A 23,962-nucleotide genomic window follows, 5' to 3' on the forward strand; every position below is an offset into this window, starting at 1 on the left:
AAACATACCTGAAATCTCAAGAGAACTTTAAGATCTGGGTATTGGTTTTGATTAAAATAAGTAATCTTCAAAATGATATGTTTCAGAAACAGGAAGTTTAAAATATGACATATTTGTGTCATTTTACAGCTATTTTGTAAAAGGAAAAAGTAAGAGCATATAGGTCAGACATTTTCACATATGTCAAACTCATTTCATGCCATTTAATTCTAGATATTATTATCCAGCTTTAATTAAGAGGCAAGTAGGGCTCAGAGAAATTCAAGATTATATAGCTGGAAAGTATCAGAGTTGGGATCCACCCAGACCTGTTTGTCCCAAGGTTCCATATTCTTTCCACCACACCACACCTATAATAATTGGGTTTGCCTGTCTTGTCCAGGAAACACAGCCATTTCTTAATCCAATAGTCAAGAATTTCCACCTGTTGTAAACATTAACTACAGAAAAAAAAAACCAAAAAACCCTCTCTACTTACTAACCATGTGTGACCTACAGCCTAGGATCTCTTCCAGTACATTTATACTAATGCCAACAAGGCCAGACTTAAAGGTCAGTGGGCCCTACTGCCAAGCCGCCACCCTTCCCAAAGTGCCCTCAGCTCAGGGACCCCATTCAGGAAAACAGGATGAGCTTTCAAGATGCCAAATAGTGAAGGTACATTTCAGGAGATCAATATTTACATACTTACACGTGCACACACACAGACAGCTGGGCTACCCACCTTAATAGACACACAAAGGGCTTTATATTCACCTAGCTGGTTCCTCTCGGAGATTGTCTTTCAGATGGGTTGGGTTGAGTCCTTTCCATTCTCAAAACTGTCATCTCAGCTTATAAATTCTGACTGCCCCAAGCTGTAATAATTATGGGGTGAAGGCAATGCCTCTGGAACCTACCCCTGGCAAACAGAGAAAGCTTAAAAGACATAATAAGAATGGGAGAAACACTAACATTCGTCCAGTTCCTATTATGAGCCAGAAGCTTTCAAAATAATTGTACAATGAGTCTGGCCCTGGTGTTGTGGTATCAACAATTCCATCCTGACCATAATGGGGAACAGAAGTGCAACTAATAAAGTATCAATGGCTGAAAGAGTTCAGATAGAGTCTAGAGGCTACTCTGGAGGTCACTTGTACACAAGCTTCAGTTAGACATTTCAACCTATCATAACTTGCCAAACCCCAACCAAAACCATTCCAGCCAATCCTAATGAACACCTAGGGCAACATATAAGATTCTACAAAGATTCCATGCACTAGGGTAACTTTCCAGAAACCTACAACCTCCAGTTGGGTCCCTGTATCAGATAAGTCCTGAAATGCTAAGGGGCCAGCCTTTCCAGAACACCAATAGTTCCATCTCCCTATTCCATCTTATCAATAACCCCTTCCAAGGCAAAGTTAGAATGGGAATACCCCTAAAGATTGGGAGAAAGATCAAAGGTGATGGTGGAGTTATACAGAGAAGGTAAGGTTTAACAAACGAATATGATTGCTGAATCATTAAATTGATATTTCTTTTAGTCTCCAGTATTTCAGAGCAGCTAGAAGTAAAAACCTAAAATTGTGGAATTGCAATCCATGACAAACTCTGAAATCTGTTCTACAACGAATTGAGCTGTGGTTTGAAATTTATTGATTTTTTTGTATATATGGTATTTTTCACAGAAAAAGAAAAAAGAAGTCAATTGTAGTGATAAAAAGTATTTTTTTTTTAATAATTTTAAAAAATAACAATCCTGTGAAGCTGTTATTCTTACCCCCAATTTTGGGGCAGTCACCCAAGCTCTGGGAGATTTAGTGACCTTCCAGGCTCATACGGCTAATGAGTAGAGCTGGGATTTGAACCCAGCTCTGTCTCTCTTCATATTCATATCTTATCTCATTTTATTTCATTTAATATAAGCTATTCCTCCTCATATAATGAAGATATCATTATATCTACAGGTGAAGAAAATGAGGTTGCTCAGCAAAATGCGGCTCTGAAAACAACCCTCTCCAGCTCCTTGACTAAATCACAAAGGAAAGGAGGGTTCTAAAAGCAAAGGCTGAGGGTCATTCTCAGCAGGAAGCAGATTGGTCTCTGAGTTGTCCAACAGCACAACTCTCTGCATTTTCAGCCAACAAGCTTCCCCATATGGGGGGGAGGCAAGAGCCACAGGAGGTGAAAACCATCTCTTCTCTTGGCTTTTTCTAAACCCAACTGCATGGGCAAATTTAAAGACATTACCACACAAGAACAAATTCCAGATGGATTAAAGAGGATAACAAATTTAAAATGACTACCTTACTAGAAGAGAATATATTTGTAATCCTTGGGGTGGAAGAGGCCCTTCTGAACAGATAGAACACAAGGTCTGGAGGCCATAAAGAAAATAATTAGACAAATTTGACTGGATAAAATTTTGAAATTTTTTTGCAACAAAATATACCACTAACAATGTTACAAACTGACAAAAATATTTCCAATATTGATAAATAAAAGATTAATAGACTATATAAAGAGCTTCTGCAAATTAATATAAACTCTTTAAAGACAAAGGATAGGAGAGAAGAGACTTTTTTAGTTGTGAAGGTAGACAGAGACAGAGAAAAGGGAAAATAATGATGAAAGACAGAAGACATTCCCATTTAGAAAAACAAAGAACTAACAAGATTTGGGATTAGCTTTCAAAAATTGAGCCCTTCTCTGTCACATATGGCTGGTGACAATAAGAACCACAACAATGTCATCTACGGTACGTGTGTGACCCATGGCAGGGAATAAACCACAGAGCAGCAGGATGCATGGGACTGTCCCTGGCCCAGTATCTGAAACAAAACAATGTCCAAGGGCAAAGTCTGGTTTGGCGGCCTGTATGGAGCAACAAGTTTAGTTATTATTCCTGGCATAAATCTCCTGAACTTGTTCTGCCTCTAGGGCTCTTAAAAATTTTTTTTTGTGTGTGGGCAATTACCACAGGATTCAAAGGGTTTCTCTCTCATGCATGCTTAGGTTTTAAGTCAAAGAAGAAACCACACTCTCATGTTCCACTCTTCTCAGAGAAATGCCCAAGTCTTCCTCAAAACTTGGCCTTCTCCTTTATCAAGACATGGGCTGATCCTGCTTTCCTCACCAGCCTCATCTCCCCCTGCTCCAGCTCTGTGCTTTGAGCTCCACCAAACTAGATGTGGTCCTCAAAGTATCAGCTCTCCCTAACCTAGAACACACTCAGCTCTCCCCAACTGCTTCATTCATTCTCCTGTTACCAACTGAGTTACTACTCCCTGCAGAAAATCCTCCCTGAGCCCCCCACTGGGTCGACATCATCAGTTCTGCTCCCCCAAACACCCTGAGGTCATCCTCTCAAACATTCACCACTCTCTAGAATGGTTGCCTGATTATGAGTCTGTAGCTCCCACCAGACTGTTAGTTAGCTCTTTTGCTGGCAAGAGCTGTCACATTGACCACAGTAGCCTCCAGTCATGGACACAAGGCAGTAGCTTGAGACATATTTGCTGAATGAGAAACCTGTTGGCTTGGTGTGATCCTCCATGTGCTCTCTTCACATCAGTCCTGGAACATCTGTGGGTGGGGCTCTCATTACACCCACCTGTGAGGTCCACACAGTTCCTGGGGGAAAGATGGCAGAAAGACTCCAAAAAATAGCCACATTTACTGTCTCTTCCTGGAAGAGAAACGTCAACACAAAAAGAGAGTTAAGAACCAATAGAGATGACTTGGACTGCAGACCTCTCACACAAAGTTCTTGAAAAAACTCCAAGTGGAGTTACCAGGAACAAAGAGGAATTACAAGGACCGGCAGTAAGGAAAGAGCATTAGGGGGTTGGAGTTCCAGTTATGACTTCACCCCAAACTAGTGTGACTTCAGACAAGTCCCATCACTTCTCAGGCCCGAATGCCCCCAGGGTCTGTGCAGTAAAGGGCAGAGTTAGGTGCTAGCCAAGATCCTGGAGGTAGGGGAGAGGCTGGCTAATGGGAGAAGCACACAATTTGGGCTCCACCCAACCTTGACTTCAGCTCTGGAAACTACCCAAACCACATCCTCCCACCTAAAACAAACTCTCCTTGCATCAAACATTTATTCTGGGTCACAGGGCACACACATCAGGCAGAGCCCTGCAATTGGTGCTTCTTACAAACGAGCAAATCTAGACTGGAGAGTACCTTTCTACACTCCATTTCTCACAGTTCAGGTTTTTCTCCAAACTTGTCTCTATCTACAAAGACCAGAGAAAACCGGCCTCACAGTGCTGGGGGGTATTGCCAGCCCCAAGCCTCCCTCCCTGAGGCTTCTACTCTAGAGGAAAACCCATGCCCCTATTCTAATGTTTTGGGAATTGGGAGGCTGCTGACTATGTTGTAAGGATAACAGGAAATGTCTATTCCTACTGATTCCACTGAGCCAGAGGAAAAGGGAAACAGCTATTATTATATATTCCTCTATTCAACTAAACGCACAGGCTTTGGCAACAGACCTGGGTTCAAGTCCTAACTCTGCCATTTTCTAATTGATTGATTTGGGGCCAGTTACCAATTTCTCTGCAGCTCAGTTCCGAATCTGCAAAGTAGATTGCAGATTGTTTTTATGAGGAGTAAATGAAACAATGCCTGTCAAGGACACAGCACAGGCTTGCCTCGCTCAGCATAAGTGCTTAACAAATGTTAGCAGCAGTTAACAGCTTGGAAAGGTCTGGCATGGAGCAATGGGGCTTCTGCTTTTTAAAAAATTTCCCCATGAGACATTATCTTTGGGCTTATATCAAGACCAAATCCTGATCCCACAGTCCAGAATTCAAATCTTTTCATGCCATGCCACCCTATACTCCCTAGCTCCTGTGACTTTTAACTGAACTGAGAACTCAGAATTGTAAAACTAAAAATCCTTGTGCAAAGGACTGGCCTGTTCCTGATGACAGTGGCAGACACAAAGCCCAAGGATTCCCCTGGCTCAGGTCTGCCATTTCTTTCTGCCCTCAGCAGCCCAGTTCTGAGACAAAACACCCCAAACTTCAGTAACCGACTTTGAGCCTGCAATGCCTGTGCTTTTATTTTGCTTACTCACAATGCAACTTGCTGATCAGTTCACTTTTAATATCATGAAAAATTCCTGCAGTCTGCTTTGGGAGGATGAGAGAGTTTGGGTGGGAGGTAGGTCCCAGGAATCTGGAAGCAACCTTGGGATGCATGATCATGGATGGCACCTGGAACAGAGAAGCAGATCCCCAGATACCCCTGCTAGTGCCAGGCCAATAAGCCTTTTTTGTTCTGTTTGGGTTGGTTTCAGTTTTTGCATTTAAATAAAACCAAAGGATGAAGATGAGCCAGGTCTTAGGGTGAATAAAGACTAATACCCTAAGTGTAAGTTAGGATCTGCAGGCAAACTCTCCCTGACTTGGTTAATAAGTAAGCCAGTGATTAGCTGTTCTAGCATATTCTATTCTGTAGTGCAGAAGGGATCCTCCCCATTACCAAAGGACATAAACATAGGTTAGTAACTTCAGTCCCTGCCAACTTCCCTGTGTCATGCCTGCTGTATGTGGTGGGTGACAAGGCCACCTCCAACCCCAAAGTCACTGCTAAGATACCACCAGGACCAGAGAGGACCCAGAGGCAAAGGCAAAGGGATGCATCCAGGGCCCTATTCTATGGGATCAGTAGACAAGGGCTTGGTATGTGCCTGGCATTGCACCAACCACTTGACGTATAATCCTAAATTAATCCTCATACAATACCATATGGCAGGAACTATTACTGGTGTCCTCCTCTACACATGAGAAACTGGAGGCTCAGAGAGGTTAAGTAATGTGCTCAAGAAATTGCCAGAAACTGGTCTTCGACCCCACAATCTATCAGAGGACATCATATAATACTGTCTTAAACATTTCACTACAAATTACAAATGTGGTAGTATTTCCAAAAATCAAGATTAGTGAGGACTAGAGTTACTTGGAGAAGCTCAATGGAACAGGGGGAGGGACTGGGATGGGCCCAGGGTAGAGGAAACGGGAGGAGGCAAAGAACTCCATGTGCAGGGAATGATAGGACATGCTCAGGAAATGGGCAAGACCAAACACAGACAACCCTTCTGACAGCCCTGCTGAATGTATTTAACCTGTAAATTACAGCCTAACTGGACATGTAAGAATGTGTGCTATTAAAAAACACTTGTTAATTTTAGCAGCTCTTATAAACACCTCATCACCAAACACTCGGGATGAAAGGGCTTCAGGACAGGCAAGGATGCTTCCTCCCCTGCAGCTCTCCTCAGGCAACCTCTACTGACGTCCTGTTCCCTCCGTGTAAGCGAAGCATGGCGAACTGGGGAGTCTCATGATAGCTTCCTCTGCACAAGCTCTTTAGACTGAAAATCCTTCTGAAAAGGAAATTGCTCAATCTTTGAGAATTCCACTGTTCAAGATGGTACTGTGAGTTTACTTTCTTCACTCTTCGGAGTCATGAGAAATGTTTTTCTTTTTTCATAGGCATCTTCTCCAAATTAAACACATAATGTTTCCTTCCCGTCGAGGTCATCTGGCTGACTGGTTTGAGATTCAGAACAATCTCATTTCAGCTTGTCCTGACACAATCAGAGGGCAGTTACGACCTCGTGGGAGATGTTGGGCCACACGGCGGTCAGCTCCAGCTCCCAGTCACATGAGTCCCTCACTGCTCCCCAGACCCTCAGCCCTGGGTCTGTATCTCTCCTGAAGTATCTGCCTCTGACCTCCTGTTTTAGCTCCCTGTGACCCTGCCACCAGGAGGAAAGTTCCTGGGGTTGAGGGTCATGCTTCACCCACTCCTCCACAGAGTACGCATTTAGTGCCTTCTAAGTGCCAAGCAAATCACTAGACTCTCCTAGTATTTGGAACAGGGTCAAGCTTAAGAGTATAGACTCTAGAGCTTGACTACGTGGGTGAGAATTCCAGCTCACAGCCATTTGCCATCTGTGTGAACTTGGGAAAGTCCCTTAATCTCTGTGTGCCTTAGTTTCCCCATCTGTATAATGGGGATGATAATGGTACCTACCTTATAGCAATGAGAGGATTAATGAGTTCATATATGTAAAGCATGTCTATTGTTAGGACCTAGTGATCCCTATAAATAAGTTAGTAGTACAGGCCGTAACAATAAAGAAATTGACTGATGCAGTAAGGTGTAAGTGCTCTCTGTAGCAAAGGGAAGTACAAGATGTTTCAGGAGAACACAACAAGGATGCATGAAAGGGGAGGCTAAGCCTACCTATGAGTAAGCCTAAGAGTCACCCCCAGAGAACCTCTTCTGTTGCTCTCTCTAAGTCAACTCTCTCTCTCTAGGTCAACTTCTCAGGTGAGCTCACTGCCCTCCCCGCTACGTGGGACATGACTCCCAAGGGTGTAAATCTTCTTTACAATGTGGGACATGATTCCAGGGAATGAGCCGGGATCCAACATCATGGGATTAAGAAAGCCCTCTTGACCAAAAGGGGGAAGAGAAATGAAACAAAAAGTTTCAGTGGCTGAGAGATTTCTAATACAGCTGGGAGGTCATTCTGGAGGTTATTCTTATGCAGTATATAGATATCCCCTTTCAGTTTTTGGCAGATTGGAGGAGCTAGACAGAAATACCTGAAACTGGTAAACTGTATTCCAGTAACCTTGATTTTTGAAGATGATTGAATAACTATAGAGCTTTTAAGGTATGATTGTGTGACTGTGAAAACCTTGTGACTGACACTCCCTTTATCCAGTGTATGGACAGATGAGTAAGAAAAACTAAGTAGATAGATAGATATGGATAGATAAATGGATAGGTAGATAATAGGAGGAGGGGTGTAGGGATGTTTTGGATATTCTTTTTTTTTTCTTTTTTTTGCATGGGCAGGCACCGGGAACTGAACCCAGGTCTCCAGCATGGCAGGCAAGAACTCTACCTGCTGAGCCACGGTGGCCCACCCTCTTTTTTAACTTTTATTCTTATTTTTATTTTATTTTATTTTTGAGTAATGAAAATGTTCAAAATCAATTGTGATGACGAATGCACAACTATATGCTGATACTTTACTGATTATACAATTTGGATGATTATATGGTATGTTGATATATATCTCAATAAAATCACATTTGAAAAAGAAGAAGGATGCTATAACCCAGACTTAGAAGGGTTTCCCAAAAGACTTGACACACTAAACACAAACATAAAGAACCCTTAACCATAGGAAGGGGAAATGGGGACAGAGAAAAGAGGATTCCAGGGGAATAGCATGTGCAAAGGCATGGAGGAAAAGGACATGCTTTCTCTGGCTAGTTTGCCTCATCAGAAACAAAACAAAACAGTAATTCAGTCACTAAGTAGCAGTTATTACAGAATTTATTATGTACCGTCTAGTTGTTAATGCACAAACTACAAGGAATTCAGATTAAGATCACAGAGAGCGAGTCTGAGCTGAATTCATCTTTGAAAGTTATATCAACAAGGTCAAAATAGCACACAAGTTCTCTTTTTATTTTTGGTAGGAAACAAATATTTTGAACCTCAGAATTTTAAGGTAATTTTATTGTTCCCTAGAAGATTTCTGATCTTTAAACTCCCCAAAAGAAGACATTGTGGAGCCTTTGTTTTTTACTTCCCACTGTTACCTCCAGCATAGCACCTAGTGGGTACCCAACAAATTCTTATTAAATGACCAATGTTTAAAATGACTGCTGAGAGTGCCAAATGCATCTCTTCCCACTCAACACACAAAAGGCAAGTTGGAGACTGCCTGATTTCTTAGAGGACCAAGCTAATCTTCAAAATGACATCATTACAGAGATGTGTTTTTAATCAGCCAGCAAATCTCAACATGAACTGAGAACAAAGATCGGAAAGATGCAATATACAAACAAGCTAGGATGTTACACACAGTCGGTTTGGAGAACCAGCTGGATGAATGGTTAGATTTTTTTTTTTTACATGGGCAGGCACCGGGAACCAGGTCTCTGGCACAACAGGCGAGAACTCAGCCTGCTGAGCCACCGTGGCCCAGCAGGTGGCTTAAAATCAAAATCTAGCCCACCCTAGATTTTGATTTTAAGAAAACTAAAGGGGAAATCTTCTCAGCAGGTAATAATCCTTTACAGAAGACCAGCAAAGCCTTTTGCTTATTAACAAGGGAGGAACTCTGTTCCCTAACATTATAGAAGGTGGAAAAGGACTTTATAATTTATCCAGGAATTTTTAAACAGGTTTTGGCTGAGGAACTCTGTTCAACTGAATTATTACCAAGATGTGTAAACAAAGAAAACACACCGAGACAAGGCTGCTGTGGTAAAAGGTAAGGTTCAGGCCTCAGTCTAGCTGCTTGCCCTCTATACTGGGTTGTCTAGTGTCTCCCCCCAAAATTTGTGTACACATGGACCTCAGAATGTGACTTTAATTGGAAATAGGGCCTTTTAAGACATAATTACTTAAGATGAGGCCATACTGGATTTGGATGGGTTCTAATGCATTCACTGGTTTCCTTATAAGAAAAGAAAACAGTTAAGGGAAGGTTTGGATTTTCTATTTGGTGAGGTTGTGTTTATTGGTTATCTTTCTCTTGGGAACAATGAAGTTATCTGAAATTGAAAGTGTTGATGGACTGTGGACTTTGGTCATTACACATGATGCCTAATGAATGCAGGTGGCCGAAGAATGTACCGACTGACAAGTATATTGGCAAATGATAATGTATACATATGATTAAATATTGTGCTGCCACAAACAGGAACAAAGTTGCGAGGCATACAATGATGTGAATGAACCTGTGGGTCATTTGGTGAGGCAAAATAAGCCAGAAACAAAACAGCAATTATTGTATAGTCTCATTTAGAAAATACTTATAAGAAAACAGGGGCCTAGATTGTAAGCTCTTGCAGCAGTCAGACTTAGTCCAATAATTGTTATTTCTGGATTTTGAGAAGCTGTTTTATGTATGTATTAAGCTGGTATTGAGCGATAAGGACAAAGCTGATCAGGTCAAGATTAAAGTTATTAAGAATACAGGGGTAAGGAGGACATTGTCTATATTTTAGAATCTCAGTCTACTCTTTGAGACCAAAGAAAGAGAGGTTTATTTTGTCCAGAAACAATTTTCTGTAGCACATAATCGGATTCAACCTGTCTGGATAGATTCTTTAAACAATCAAAGACAGGGAGCCCAGAATAAGAATGAGGGTCTTTAATCCTGTATAGCTGAATGTGATGCCTGGATACATTCCAAAGTATATTAAGCAGATAATCAAAAAGTATTGGCAAAGTCCCTTGAGGGATGGGGGAAAAAATATGGAAATACTAAACTTTATCACCAGGGAAACCTCTAATACTGTTTCAAACATTAGGTACACCCAAATCAATAGGCCAAGCATATGTATGTAGCAGAGAAGCTTAGACCACCTATAGGTATGCCTAAGAGTTACTTCCAGAGAACCTCTTTTGTTGCTCAGATGTGGTTTCTCTCTCTAAGCACAACTCTGCAAGTGAAACCCTTACGTGGGACATGACATCCAGGGGTGAAAGTCACCCTGGAGGCAAGGGAGAGGACTCCCAGGGATGAGTCTGGCTTTGGCACAGGGCAATCAACAATGCCATCCTGACCAAAAGGGGGAAAATAAATGTAACGAATAAGGTCTCAGTGGCTGAGAGAATTCAAATAAAGTCAAGAGGCTACTCTGGAGATCACTCTTACACAAGCTTCAGTTAGACATTGCTTCATATCATAGCTTGCCAAACCCCAACTAAAACCATTCTTGCCAATCCTAAAGAACACCTAGGGCATTATATAAGATTCTGCAAAGGTTCCATGTACTAGGGTAACTTTTCAGAAACGTACAATCTCCAGATGGCTCCTGGACCAAAACTTCCGGATGGCTCCCTGGACCAGCTAAGTCCTGAAATGCAGAGGGGCCAGCCTCTCCAGATCATCAAATAGTTCCATCCCCCTATCCCTATTATTGACAGTCCCTTCTAACATGAAAAAGTTAGAATGGGCTTAGCCCAAATACCCCTAAAGAGTGGGGGAAAGATCAAAGGTGATGGTAGAGTTACATAGAGAAGTTACGGTTTAACAAATGAATATGATTGCTTAATCATTATATTGATACTTCATTTAGTCTCCAGTATCTCAGAGCAGCTAGAAGTGAAAATCTAAAATTGTGGAACTGTAACCCATACCAAGCTCTGAAATCTGTTCTACAACTAATTCTTGCAATGTGCTTTAAAATTTCTTGCTTTTTTGTGTATATGTTATTTTTCACAAAAAAGAAGAAAATAATAAATTGTGATGATAAATGTACAACTATGTGATGATATTGTGAAACCATTGTACACTTTGGATGATAACATAATATGTGAATATATAATATATAGCAATAAAAAATTTTAAATGCAAAAATAAAACAGAGGCACAGACAAACTTACACACAGAGAGAAGACAGAGGCAGAGATTAGAGTTCTGCTGCCATAACTAAGGAATGCCAGTGAATACTGACAACCACCAGAAGCAACGAGAGGGATGTGGAACAGATTCTCCCTCAGAGTCTCTAGACAGAACCAGTCTTGATTTTAGAACTCCTGCCTCCAGAACTGTGAGAGAATAAATTTCTGCTGTTTGAAGCCACCCAATTTGTGTACTTGTTACAGCCACCCAAGGAAACTAATACAACGCACCCCCCCCCCCCCACCCAGCCCCTGAGCATGTCAAAACCACTAATAACCCCCCTTCCCCACTTTATAGGTGGGAAACCCAAGGCAGAGGAAAAAATATATGACTTGTCCAAGATCACACAGCATGTTGGTAATGGATCCAGGATGCGTTCCTAGGCTTAGTGACTTCAAATTCACTGTCCTTCTACCACGTCATGCAGATGGTATGAAAAATACTCTTGCTGATATGGACATGGTGGCTAATAGAAAGTGGCTGGTGTAAAAAGGAGGATTGTCTTGTCAAATATGCAGGGGGATAGGGCAGGGCAAATCACAAAGTAGTTACCAGCTGTTTGGGTGCTCCAAGATACTGACTTAAACGAGAAGACAGTACATCTCATCTGTCTGCTGAATCACCAGCCTGCGATTATTTATTTGCAGTTCAAGTCAACAGACATTTACTGAGCAACTGCTATTAGGCAGTGTACTGGGCACAGTGATACAAAAACAAATGAGCAGCCTCCAGCCCTTGATGGGACACAGTATGGGACTGGGTCTCTGTCTCCGCTTTATTAAAGGAAAGGGTACAGGCTGTTTTCCCTGTTGGGTGCAGAGCTTGTTTTAGCTCTCTGCCCTGAGGGCCTTTAATAAGTAGAATTTGCTGAAATTGTGTGTTGGATGCTTTCTTTTTTCCTAAGCTATCTAGGAGAATCCGAACGCTATCAGCTTTTACCACAAGTTAGCTAGAGAATGCAACCACACCCCAAAGAAACTGTTCCTCCGTTATATCTGAATTCAGAAGCAAATTCATTTAAAGCACTAATAAAAATACACAACACTGAAAACTATAGAGCATCTTTCCAATTTAGCTTCATCCCATTGTTTTATGAAATAAAATCATCACCATTTGCAAACGTGAAAAGTAAGATCTGAAGAAGATAAATGTACAAGGCTTACTAAGCCAAGGAACCCTGAACACACAGAATTGAATGAGGTACACAGTCACGCAATCAATATATCTTCACCAAGAAAAATATGGCATTCAAGACAGCACTCAGAACCATGGGAGATATTTAAAAAGAAGAAAATGAAGAAGCAGCCTAACAAATAGCACACCACACCAGAAGCTGATAATTAATTAGCTAAATAAGCAAAATATAAAAATAATGAGAATTTAAGGAACTATGTGACAAATATCTTTAGAAAGAAAATGCCAAACTTCAAACGTTATAGAAAATATAAAGTTTGACCAGAGAAATGAGGAAAGATTCATGAAGAAGAGGTATCATCTGAATTTAGTACAAAAGGATGAGTTGTATTTCAACAAATGTAGAAGAGAGCAGCCTAGCAAGGAGGGAGAGAAGGTATGGCCAAGGGTACTGCCAGTGCTTCAAGACACAGAGGAAAAGATAGTTTGGTTGGAGCAAAGGATTCAAACACAGGAGTGACCTGAGACAGAAGTGGACTAGGGGCTCTAACCCCTGTAGAAGATTATCACAGAGGTCATAGACAAACCCTGAAGGCTTCTGAACAGAAAGGACATGGAACTTCAGAGAGATGGAGTAGTTGCAAATAATAGGACAATATGATTAATCAATAATAATTACCCAGGGAAGAATAGAATAAGGACTTGAGAGGGGCAGCACAGACTGGAGGCAAAAGGGTGGCCTCAGGGGGTCTTCATGAAGAAGAGAACAGGCAGGATAAACATTGAAGGTTAGGGTGTGGAAATGGAAGAGCACATCAAGGGAGGCTGGCAAACAGCACAGAATGGGGAAAGGCACGCGATCCAGTCTGCCTTACATGTAGGGAGTGAGTAGAAGTCAAAGGGATGAGGAAGAAAGGCAAGCTGGGACCTCGAGCGCAGGGCTAGAGAATTTGGACTTTACCCAACAGGCAGTGAAACTCCTTGGAAGCATTTGATAAGGGAGCGCGCCAGATGGGCACCTCATTTGAGGAACACTTGGTAATGACAGCTTCCTTGCTTAACAGTTGGCGATAGTTGTGGAATTTCAATTTAGTGGAAAGGATGATCAGGACACACCAGAGAGAGCTACCAAAGCCGGACAGAAGAGGTGGCAGGAGCTAGGCACAAAGCTGTGCCTACCTACATGTGGACTCTGGGAAGAGCAGGAAGGAGGCTGCTGTGAGGGTCATTTGAGGGTCCAACCCAAAAGTCTGAATGTATTAGGGGAGAGGAGGAGAGGATGCCAGACACAAATACCCCCGTGGACCTTCTGCTTCTGTGAACACCAACTATTCCAGCATAATGTATGTATTGATGTCTCCCAAACTTTCCAAGCGTAAGGAGCCACCCTTTTGGCTATTTAAAAAATTCTCTATACTCACATGCTTGACAGGTCCTAAGAGTGTAGTGACTTCTAAAAACATTTTTAAATTGTGAGACTTATCATCTCTACAGGAAAAGTGAATAAAACACATATGTTCTGCTTAAAGAATTATCGTAAAGTGAACCCCTGTGTAACCTCCCCCAGGCCAGGAAATAAAACATTGGTCCCACCCCAGAAGCTAACCACGTGCACCTCCCCAAACAACCCACTCTCCCTCTTAGAAATCCCCACTATCCTGAAGTTTGTGAGTGCCATTTTCCTTTACTTTCTACTTTTACCTGTGTATGCATGCTTAATGGTATAGTATAATTTTATCAGCTTTCTAATCTTTATATAAATGAAGCATCTTTTGAGATTAAAATTAATGAAATAAAATAAAATACCAGACAGTGCCACTAGATAAAAGACAGAGCAATGGAGAAGAACAAAAGTCCAGAAATAGCCCCATGTATGTATATGAATTGGATGCCTAGTTCACATTCATTATCAAAATTAATTCCAAACGGAATAGAGATTAAGTGTAAAAACTTTAAGCAATAAAAGTACTAAAAGAAAATAGAGGGAAATATTTATGTTATTTTGATGAAAAAAGCCTTTTTAAGCACAACAAAGGCAGAAGCCATAAAGAAAAAGAAAGGTAGTTCTGCCTAGGTCAAAAATAAAAAAAACTTTTGAACATCAATAAACACAGTAACCAAAATGAAAATGAAAATGCCAAACAGCATAAATTATATGTGGCATAAGACTAACAAAGCAATTATTTTCTTATTTCTTACAAATCAATAAGTAAACTGGCTAGGACATTATATTAGCTAGGGGCAGGAATTTGCTGAACAATCCAAACCTCACCAATCTCAACAGGCTACTCATAAAACACAAATGATCAATGAGCATGTGAAAGAAAGTGCAGTATTGTTAATATCCAAGAAATAAAATAAAATACAAATTAAAACAAAAAACAGAAATGATCACTTTTGGCCTATCAGATTAGCAACAGCAAATTGACCATTTTTAGTATCGGTGAGGATATTGGAAAATGGACCCTCAATTTCCTGTTGATAAGACTCAAATTGGTATCATATTTTGGGAGGTAATTTGCCAATATCATCCAACATTTTAAATGCATATTCCTGTGACCTACAATCTTTCTTTTAGAAAACTATTTTACAAACTTGATAGTGTGACTGCCAAATGATGTGTCTGCTGCAAAAATATTCAATACAAAGTAGTTTGTAACAGTAAAAACCAGAAACAATCTAAATGTTGGACATTAACAGGATATAATATTGTGTGAACAAAAGCAAGAATTGAGATCATTTTCAAATGGGAGGTGATCAAAAGAAATGATAATAACCAGTGTTGTCATATAATTTAAAGTGAAATGTACAAAGGTTTGGCTACAAGGATATTTATCAACAAAATCACAAAAAATATAAGGTCTAACAATATGAGATTTTGTTTAAATAAATTATGCTACATCTGTAAGATTGAATGTTATACTATTCACCATTATAAATATGTAGGTGCATATTTATTAACATAAAAATATTCACAACATAGTAAATAAAAATAAGTTCAAAATGATTCAAACAGCATGATCATGTTTTGTGTTAAAAATAACTATGAATATTGTACATATCTCTAGAAAGAGATACAGCATAGTATATCATAAGATGGTAGGATTGTGGGCTTTTACTTTCTTTTTTATTTATCTGTATAGTCTATTTATATATAACAAATAGGCATTAATTTTGTCATGAGAAAATTGCAGATTTAGAAATGTTAATAATGGATTAAATAGTTTTTAATGATGAGAAGAAATTTCCATGATATTGAGTTGGAAAAGGAAGACAATTTTTGAGTCAGTATGAATTATAGTCGTGTAAAAAATATGAATTTAGGCAAGATCTGTATGAATGGAACCACTGGTGGTGCACTAAGGAATTTAAAAGATACTGCCCTCAGGGAGTTTAACGTCTAATTTGGGAATGGGAAAAGGGATATGAGTGGGGTGGTGGAAGAAAGTAACCTGACAAAAAATATATACACAGGATGTCTTGAATCCTATATAACAGCAGTTTTCTAGAAAAATTTAAAAATCTGTTAATTCACAACACATCTAGAAGAAATCTTTATTTATATGTTACAAATTATCTAAATTACGTCATCAGTTTTAAAAAGTACCTATGTTAGGAGATAATCCAGTTTGTGCTTGTAACCTCGATTTCTCATATATTATTTCTTCATATATGAGAATGAAAATATATATTTGCTATCATTGTACTCTAGTTTCAAGTAAATAAGCTTAATATTTCCTGTCTTAGTCACTTATGTTGGGTGAATGTACTTATTTAATTATTTAAGAGAAGATGTTTTAACATTTCCATGTTCCTTGTCATTCTGCTTTGTAATTTATTTAAGGACGTCCAAATACAATTCCATATATTTATTGGTTCAACTTTCACTCAAGAGAAATCTGCACATTTGTACATTTGAAGATATTTTTCTTGTTTTTGTGTTGGTTGACTATACCTCCTAACTAAATAGTCTTAAATATCAATTAGAAAGTACATTTTTTTGAAGAAAGGGGTAGATTAAGGAAAATGGTAAGGAAAAAGTTAAAAGTTGCAATTTTTTATTTAACTCCCAGCATGAATATAAATGGAAATACCCATTTATAAAAATAGGATCAAGTTTAGAGCATAAGGCAGATTTACTGTATATACATATGATGTTAAATTTTAACTATTTGTTTTTTAATAGAGTTCCATTGAGTAATATGTATTTCTTTTTAAATTCTGTTATAATAATATTTTCTCTAAGGTTCAAGGCATCAGTGTCCTTTACTCCTTCAGATATTTTTTATTGTGGTATAATACAAAGCTTGGGAAATACTATTTGTGAAAGTTTAGTACCATATAAAAAAATGGAGATGGGATTTATATGCAGCATCATTTTCTTAAAATAAGGGAAACATTACTTGTCAATAATTCAGCATGAAGTTGTTTTATTATAAATTATGCATTTAGGTTTATAATTGATACACATTCTACTGTATGCTTTGTATATCCAAAATATTTGGCATGTTACTTCTAGAATTCTTAATTTATGTTCTCACTTGAAAGTTAAGTGAAACATAACTGTGTCATGCACTGCTATTTTAGGCATAGCATTTGCTTTTCATCTTTATACTTTCAATTAATTTGCATTTTTAAATTCCATGATTGTATGAAAATAACCTGGCTATAGTGTATCAAAAATTCAAAATCAGCTTTTATTTAAAAATGAAAATCTACAATAGATTCATTAGGCTAGAAGTTTCATAATTATTTACTATTTTAAATACTTCTGCTGCTGTAGAATTATTAAACAAAGCAACTTATACTAGACTGGAATTTTGTCACCATACAATGTATTGGGGCAGAGAAAACTCCAGGCTGTCTTATTATCTACACAAAGAAACGGGGAACCTTTATGGTAAATCATCTGAAAGTCTGCCATTATACAAAGTTCTAGTAAACAACTTAAAAGCAGTTGGCAGTGGGTGCAAGGGTGGTTCAGTGGTAGAATGCTTGGCTTCCATGCTGAAGATTCGGGTTCAATTCCCGGACCATACACCTAAAAAAAAAAAAGTGGCTGGCAGGGAATAGCTTTTGATTGATTATTTCAAATGAATATGAGCTTTTTAAATTTAAATAAATTTATTTAAAATATGTAAATTTTATTTCCCATCAAGAAAGTAACACTGGGAAATGAGTAAAAGTTGCAGTTGATGTCTTCAATAATCAGTCCTTTAATAAAGTCATAAATACAAAAAAAGTATTTTAAAAAGATATTTTAAAATATTTTTAAGTGTATTTTAGTTGTCGCTGAGTAGTATGAATCGATGATTTTTCTTCTATCTTTTCTGCAATGAAATTAAATTCTTTTTATAATTTAAAAAAATTATAGAGAAATACTGGGCAATATAATTACAGTACCTCAACAAATTGAATTTTCTATATGGCTAGTAGTCGAAGAAAACAAGACCAATGGTTTTCAAATGGTAGTGACTATAGCAAATGCCTGGAGGACTTGTTTGGAAAGGAGATTTCCAGTTTCCATTCACAAATCCAAGGTAATCACAATTTGGTTGGTACACAGCTTTTAAGTCTTTGATTCCTACTATATGAATTGCATTTGACAATCCAATATCCAAAATAGCATAATGGACTAATATGAATATCTTTTAATATTGACAAAGTTCTCATTGTATTTATAAACATAATATTGCTCCTTATTTTATCTCTGAATTTACAACCCTCAGGATTATAAACCTTTAACAACTTCATTTTCTCAGGTGCTAACTTCAGGTGCTTTCTTTTTGGTAAATGCTAGTTTGGGGGAAATATATCATTCAAACCAGGTGCTTCATTTTACAAATGAGATTTTTACACCAGAGAAAACTCATGGTTTGTCTTGGAACCTCCACTGCTTACGGCTTGGGCTGGTTTGAATATATTACGTACCCCAGAAAAGTCCATGTTCTTTTAATCCAATCTTGTGAGGGCAGACCTATTGTTGGGTGGGACCTTTTGATTAAGTTGTTTCCATGGAGATGAGACCTTGCCCATTCAAGGCGGATCTTAATCCACTTGATAGAGCCCTTTAAGAGAGACAAGAGCGTTTAGAGAAGATAAGAAAGAATACACCACAGGAAGAGAAGCAAGAAGGACCCCCAGGAACTGAGAGAGCCACTTGAAACCAGAAGTCAAGAGAGAAGGACAGCAGATGTCACCATATCCCTTCCCATGTGACAGAGGAATTATGGATGCCAGCTGCCTTTCCTCTAAGAAATGTATCCATTGCTGGTATCTTAATTTGGACATTTTCATGGTCTTAGATTTGTAACTTGTAACTTAATAAATCCGACTTGTAATCCATCTCTGGTGTATTGCAATCTGGTAGCTTTAGCAAACCAAAACGCTGCCTGAGCTTTCGCTAGGACTCTGAGTTCCTGATTCTCTGGCATTATCAGGGTTCCCTCCAACCTTTTCAGTTTCTCACCAGTAATTCTTCATATTTTAAATAATGGCAAAGATGTTATTCTGACTTTAGTCTATGTTCATCTTAAGATGGAGCCATTTCTATCTCTAATACACTCAGCAGGTGAACTCACTGTCCCACCCCCTACTATGGGGGACATGACCTCCAGGGGTGTAAATCTCCCTGGCAACATCGGACAGGACTCCCAGGGATGAACCAGGACCTGGCATCATGGAATAGAGAAGCCTTCTTGACTAAAAGAGGGAAGAGAGAAAGAGATAAAATAAAGTTTCAGTAGCTGAGAGATCTCAGAGTTGAGAGATTATCCTGGAGGTTATTCTTACGCATTATACAGATACCCCTTTTTAGTTTATGGTGTATTGGAGTGGATAGATTGAAGTACATGAAACTGTTGAACTTGATTCCTGAAGACAATTATATAACTATATAGCTTTTACATTGTGACTGTGCTGTGAAAACTTTGTGTGATGCTCCCTTTATCTAGAGTATGGACAATGAGCAAAAAAATAAGGCATATAAATAAATAGTATGGTGGGGGATAAGAGGTAAAAAAAAAAAGGGGGGGTATATTGAAGTACTAGGGGTCAATGAGAAGGTGGGGTAAGGAATGTGGGATACATGAGTTTTTTTCTTTTTTCCTTTTATTTCTTTTTTTGAAGTCATGCAAATTGTTCTAAAAATGATCATGGTGATGAATACACAACTATGTGATGATATTGTGAGCCACTGATTGTATACTTTGGATGGACTGTATGTGTTTGAAGATATCGCAATAAAAATAAAAAATAAAAAAGATGCAGCCATGATTAAGGACAATAAAGAAGGGAATCCAGGTGATTTCGTTCCACCATGCACTTGATTCTAACTTAGCTCGACTGTCCACAAATCAACCAACAACCTAATGAAAGTCCAAAGTTGGCTCAGCACCAAATAAAACGTGTACAAAATTAGCAAGTTTTAGCAGGTTGTGTAGAAATAACCAAGACGAGAAATCAATAAGCATAGTTTCCTTGCCAGAAAGTTCAAGAATCTTTGTTCTAAAAATACAATAGTATTTTATAGATCCACTTTATAGATGAGAAAACTGATATTTAGAGGGAATAAAAATTTTACCCAACCACATGCTACTAGCAACATTAGAACTAAGCCTATCTGACACAGTGTTCTTGCTCTCCTAGGCATTCTAAGCATTCTACTACGGGCTTCTCTAGCTATCCATCATTTATCTATCTACCTATAATTTATCTACCTGTTTATCTATTAACCTACCTACCTATACATCTATGAATATAATCCTCAAAGATATATATCAGAATTGTGGGGGTTTCCCTATTTTGAATTTGCCTAGAACTTTGCTGTTATATTTTTATATAAAAATAAATTTAAAATCTGTGTATCAAACTTATGGGTACCATTTTGTGTACATAATTATGAACTAAAGTTAGTACTTTGTTCAAATGTATAAATACTCATACTAAAGTATACTTTAAAATTATAAAGTGATATGTTTTTCAGATATATGAAAAAATTTTAACTATATTACATTTCCAATGTATTAGTACATAACGAATGTTATAAGAAGAGAAATGCTATCAGTCAGGGTTCAGTTGCAGGAAACAGTAACCTGCTCTAGTTTAAGTAGAAGGTATTTATGGGGGTTTGGAGCTGTTATGTACCCCAGAAAAGGGCATGTTCTTTTAATCCATTCCTGTGAATGCAGACCTATTGTAAGTGGGACATTCTGATGAGGTTATTTTGACTGAGATGTGCTCTCCCACTTCAAGGTGGGTTTAATTCCCTTATTGGAGCCCTTCATAAGAGGATAAAACACATACAGAAGCTAAGAGATGAATCCAAAAGAAACTCACAGAGACGAAATCCCCGGAGAAGCTAACAAAGGATGCACAGAAGCTCATATAGGAAGCCACTGGAACCAGAAGCTGAAAACAATGAAACTTGGGAGCAAAGGAGCAGCAGACACCAGCCATGTGCCTTCCCTTGTGACAGAGATGTCCTGAATGCCAGCAGACTGTCTTCACAGTCCAGGTACTATCCTGTTGAAGCCTTGATTGGACATTTTCATGGCCTAAGAACTATAAATTGTATGTTAAATCCCCATTTCTGGCATATTGCATCATGGCAGCTTTAGCAAAGTGAAACAGTGCTTAATACAGAGAATTAAGTGTTTATAAAATCGTCCGAAGACTAGACAATCATGTTCAGTCTAGGCCTTGCTAATAACTCCCAGAATGACACTGATCAACCATCCTTCCAGGCGAGCGGCTCCTGGACCACAATAAGAACCAATTAGGATGTTACCATTGAGTCTGCTGAGTCTGAGAGTCCATTACTACACTGATCTAGGTTTGGGAAAGGAGCTATAACTGCCCGATACCCCTGAAACTGAGAATAGAACATCAGACCACAATGGCAGCAAAACTCAACAGCTAAAGAAGTTGCCCTCCATTACACTAGTGTCTTGGAAACTTAAAGCTAATGAATGATATTGGTATAATGTGTACCCAGAACCAGAGCTTCAGGGGATACTTAGAATTATATAGTTTAAAGCTTTCCAGGCTTTGTAGTACATGAAGGCACGAGAGAAGGAATTTGGGGATTGAGTGCCAAGTTATGATCTCCACCCAGAGCAATTATCAAATAATGTAACATGGGATTCCACTGAGTGTAAGGTAACGTGGTCTGAGAACCGCTGATAAACTCAGTAATTAGCAGACTCCAGTGCTTCATGAAGAGGTATGCATGGCTCCATAGGAATTGTTGAAACAGGAACCAAGAGAGAGGAAACTTATTTGGCTTGTGCAATTATTTTTTTAATGTGTCTATATCGCCTCTTACTAAAAGCTGTTTGTCTCCCAAGATTACATACTACCAATACAGTATATGATAGCTGCCTTGATAAATCATCTTTTAGGCCAAAAAATAGAACAAGAATTGACAGTGTTCTTTTGTCTGTATGTGTGTTAAAAGATTAGAAAATAACTCAGTATAATAACATGGGAAAAGTTCTTATAATATATTAATTTTAAAAGGACACACAATTATATGGAGTATAATTACAACATATCATAACGCAACGCAATTTTCATTAGTAACCAAAGAATAATGAGATACCACTTAACACCCATCAGATTGGCAAAAATTTTAAAGACAGATAATATCCAGTTTTGGTGACTGTGGGAAGAAATGAGTATCTTATGCAATTTAAGTTTGAGTGTAATGAGTTCAGCATACTCTTCACAGCAGCAATTCTACTATTAGGTAACTATCTAAGAAAAATAATTCCCCATGTGTAATGAGGCAAGCACTAAAAATGTTCATTACTGCATTGTTTATTCTAGCAAAAACCTGAAAAGAACCTATATGGCCATCAATATAGAGAATAAATAATTGTATATTCATATAATAGAACTATTATATATTAGTAACTAATAGTTACTATTAGTAACTCAATAGTTACTAATATGTATGAGGTAAACATCTATGTAACTAACCAGGAAAATGGTAAATACAAAGGCCAGGAGAGGGTACCATGTGCATTGCCATGTGACAGAGAAGTCAAGGATCAAGGATCACCAGCAGCCAGTCCCAAAATGCCAGTCTTCAGGCAGAAAACCTCAGTTGATGATGTCTTGATTATGATTTCTCCTAGCCCCCAAACCATGAGCCAAAAAATTCCTGTTGTGGAAGCCAACCCATTGTATGGTATCTGCTTTACCAACAATGAAACTAAAACAGTGCCCTTGCCCTGTCCCCGGAACTGTGTGGAGGCAGATTTCACTCCTATTTTGGGTCCCTGACCCTATTCCAGAGGGAATAGAAACCCCTCTAGGCACACACTGGAGTGCCTGTATGTTGGTAACAGTGTATTAGGTAGCAGCATAAAAGTATGAACCAGGAAACTCATCACTATAAAAGTCTGAACCAGGAAACTCATCACGGACTCACCCTTCCAGAAGTTGTGCTGTACGCAAAAGCAACTTGCAAACAGCGAAGCAGTTGAAGAAACAATTAAGTCAAAGTGACCTGAGGCAAAGGATTACCTGCTTTAAGTCATAAAATAGCACACCTGGGAAGGGGAGAAAGTATATTTCATAAGTATTAGAGGGGCACTTGAATTCCTATAAATAGAGGAATTCCTAAAGCCACAAACAAGCACAAGCCAAGGCAGAGGCAATCTTGGAAAAGATGGCGAGGACCCTGCACTTCACTTTTGCCTTGGGCTGTTCTTCATAGGAGAGCTAAATGCTGAAGAACACCAGCCAAGGCAGAGACAATTTGCAAAGATTGCAAAGGGTAGGGTTTTTTCAACTTTTTTTTTTTAGTTGTAGAAGTCGTGGGTTAACAGAAAAATCATGCATAAAATAGAGGATTCCCATGTACCACCCCACCACCAAACTTTGCATTGGTGTGGAACATTTGTTACAATCGGTGATAACACATGTTTATAATTGTACTGTTAATTAAAGCCCATGGTATAAAGTAGCAGCCTCTGTATAGTGTTGTTCCATGGATTATTATTTTTATTTTTATAATTTATGCATTCTAGCATTTCCCCTTTTAGTCACATTCAGATATATATTTCAGAGCTGATAATTGCATTCACAATGTTGGCTACCATCATCACCATCCATTACCAAAATATTTCCATCATTCCAAATAGGAACCTTGTATATTTTAAGCAAGAAATCTGTGCCCTGTCCCCTGATAAACCTATATTTTAAATTCTGATTCTATGAGTTTGCTTATTCTAATTGTTTCAAAACAGTGAGATCATAAAATATTTGTGTTTGGTGTTTTTGCATTTTTTTTATACCTCCTGGCAGTCAAGGAAATCTCTTTCATATAACAAGGTGGACAAATACATGAAGGACAGAGGGCTCGGGGGCTAAATCCCAGTG

At 38.7% G+C, this 23,962-nt stretch overlaps 1 long non-coding RNA gene across 1 annotated transcript in view; it reads right to left on the reverse strand.

Annotated features, from left to right (window-relative positions):
- Positions 1-945: 945 nt before the first annotated feature.
- The window catches only part of LOC143650015 (uncharacterized), a 118,587-nt gene continuing 95,570 nt past the window's right edge, over positions 946-23,962 (reverse strand). Inside the window, exon 5 of the long non-coding RNA XR_013159317.1 lies at positions 946-3,670. This is a non-coding gene — a long non-coding RNA (uncharacterized LOC143650015). The remainder of the gene's footprint in view (positions 3,671-23,962) is intronic.

This window comes from Tamandua tetradactyla, chromosome 11, assembly GCF_023851605.1.
Source record: "Tamandua tetradactyla isolate mTamTet1 chromosome 11, mTamTet1.pri, whole genome shotgun sequence".
Taxonomy (NCBI): Eukaryota; Metazoa; Chordata; class Mammalia; order Pilosa; family Myrmecophagidae; genus Tamandua; species Tamandua tetradactyla.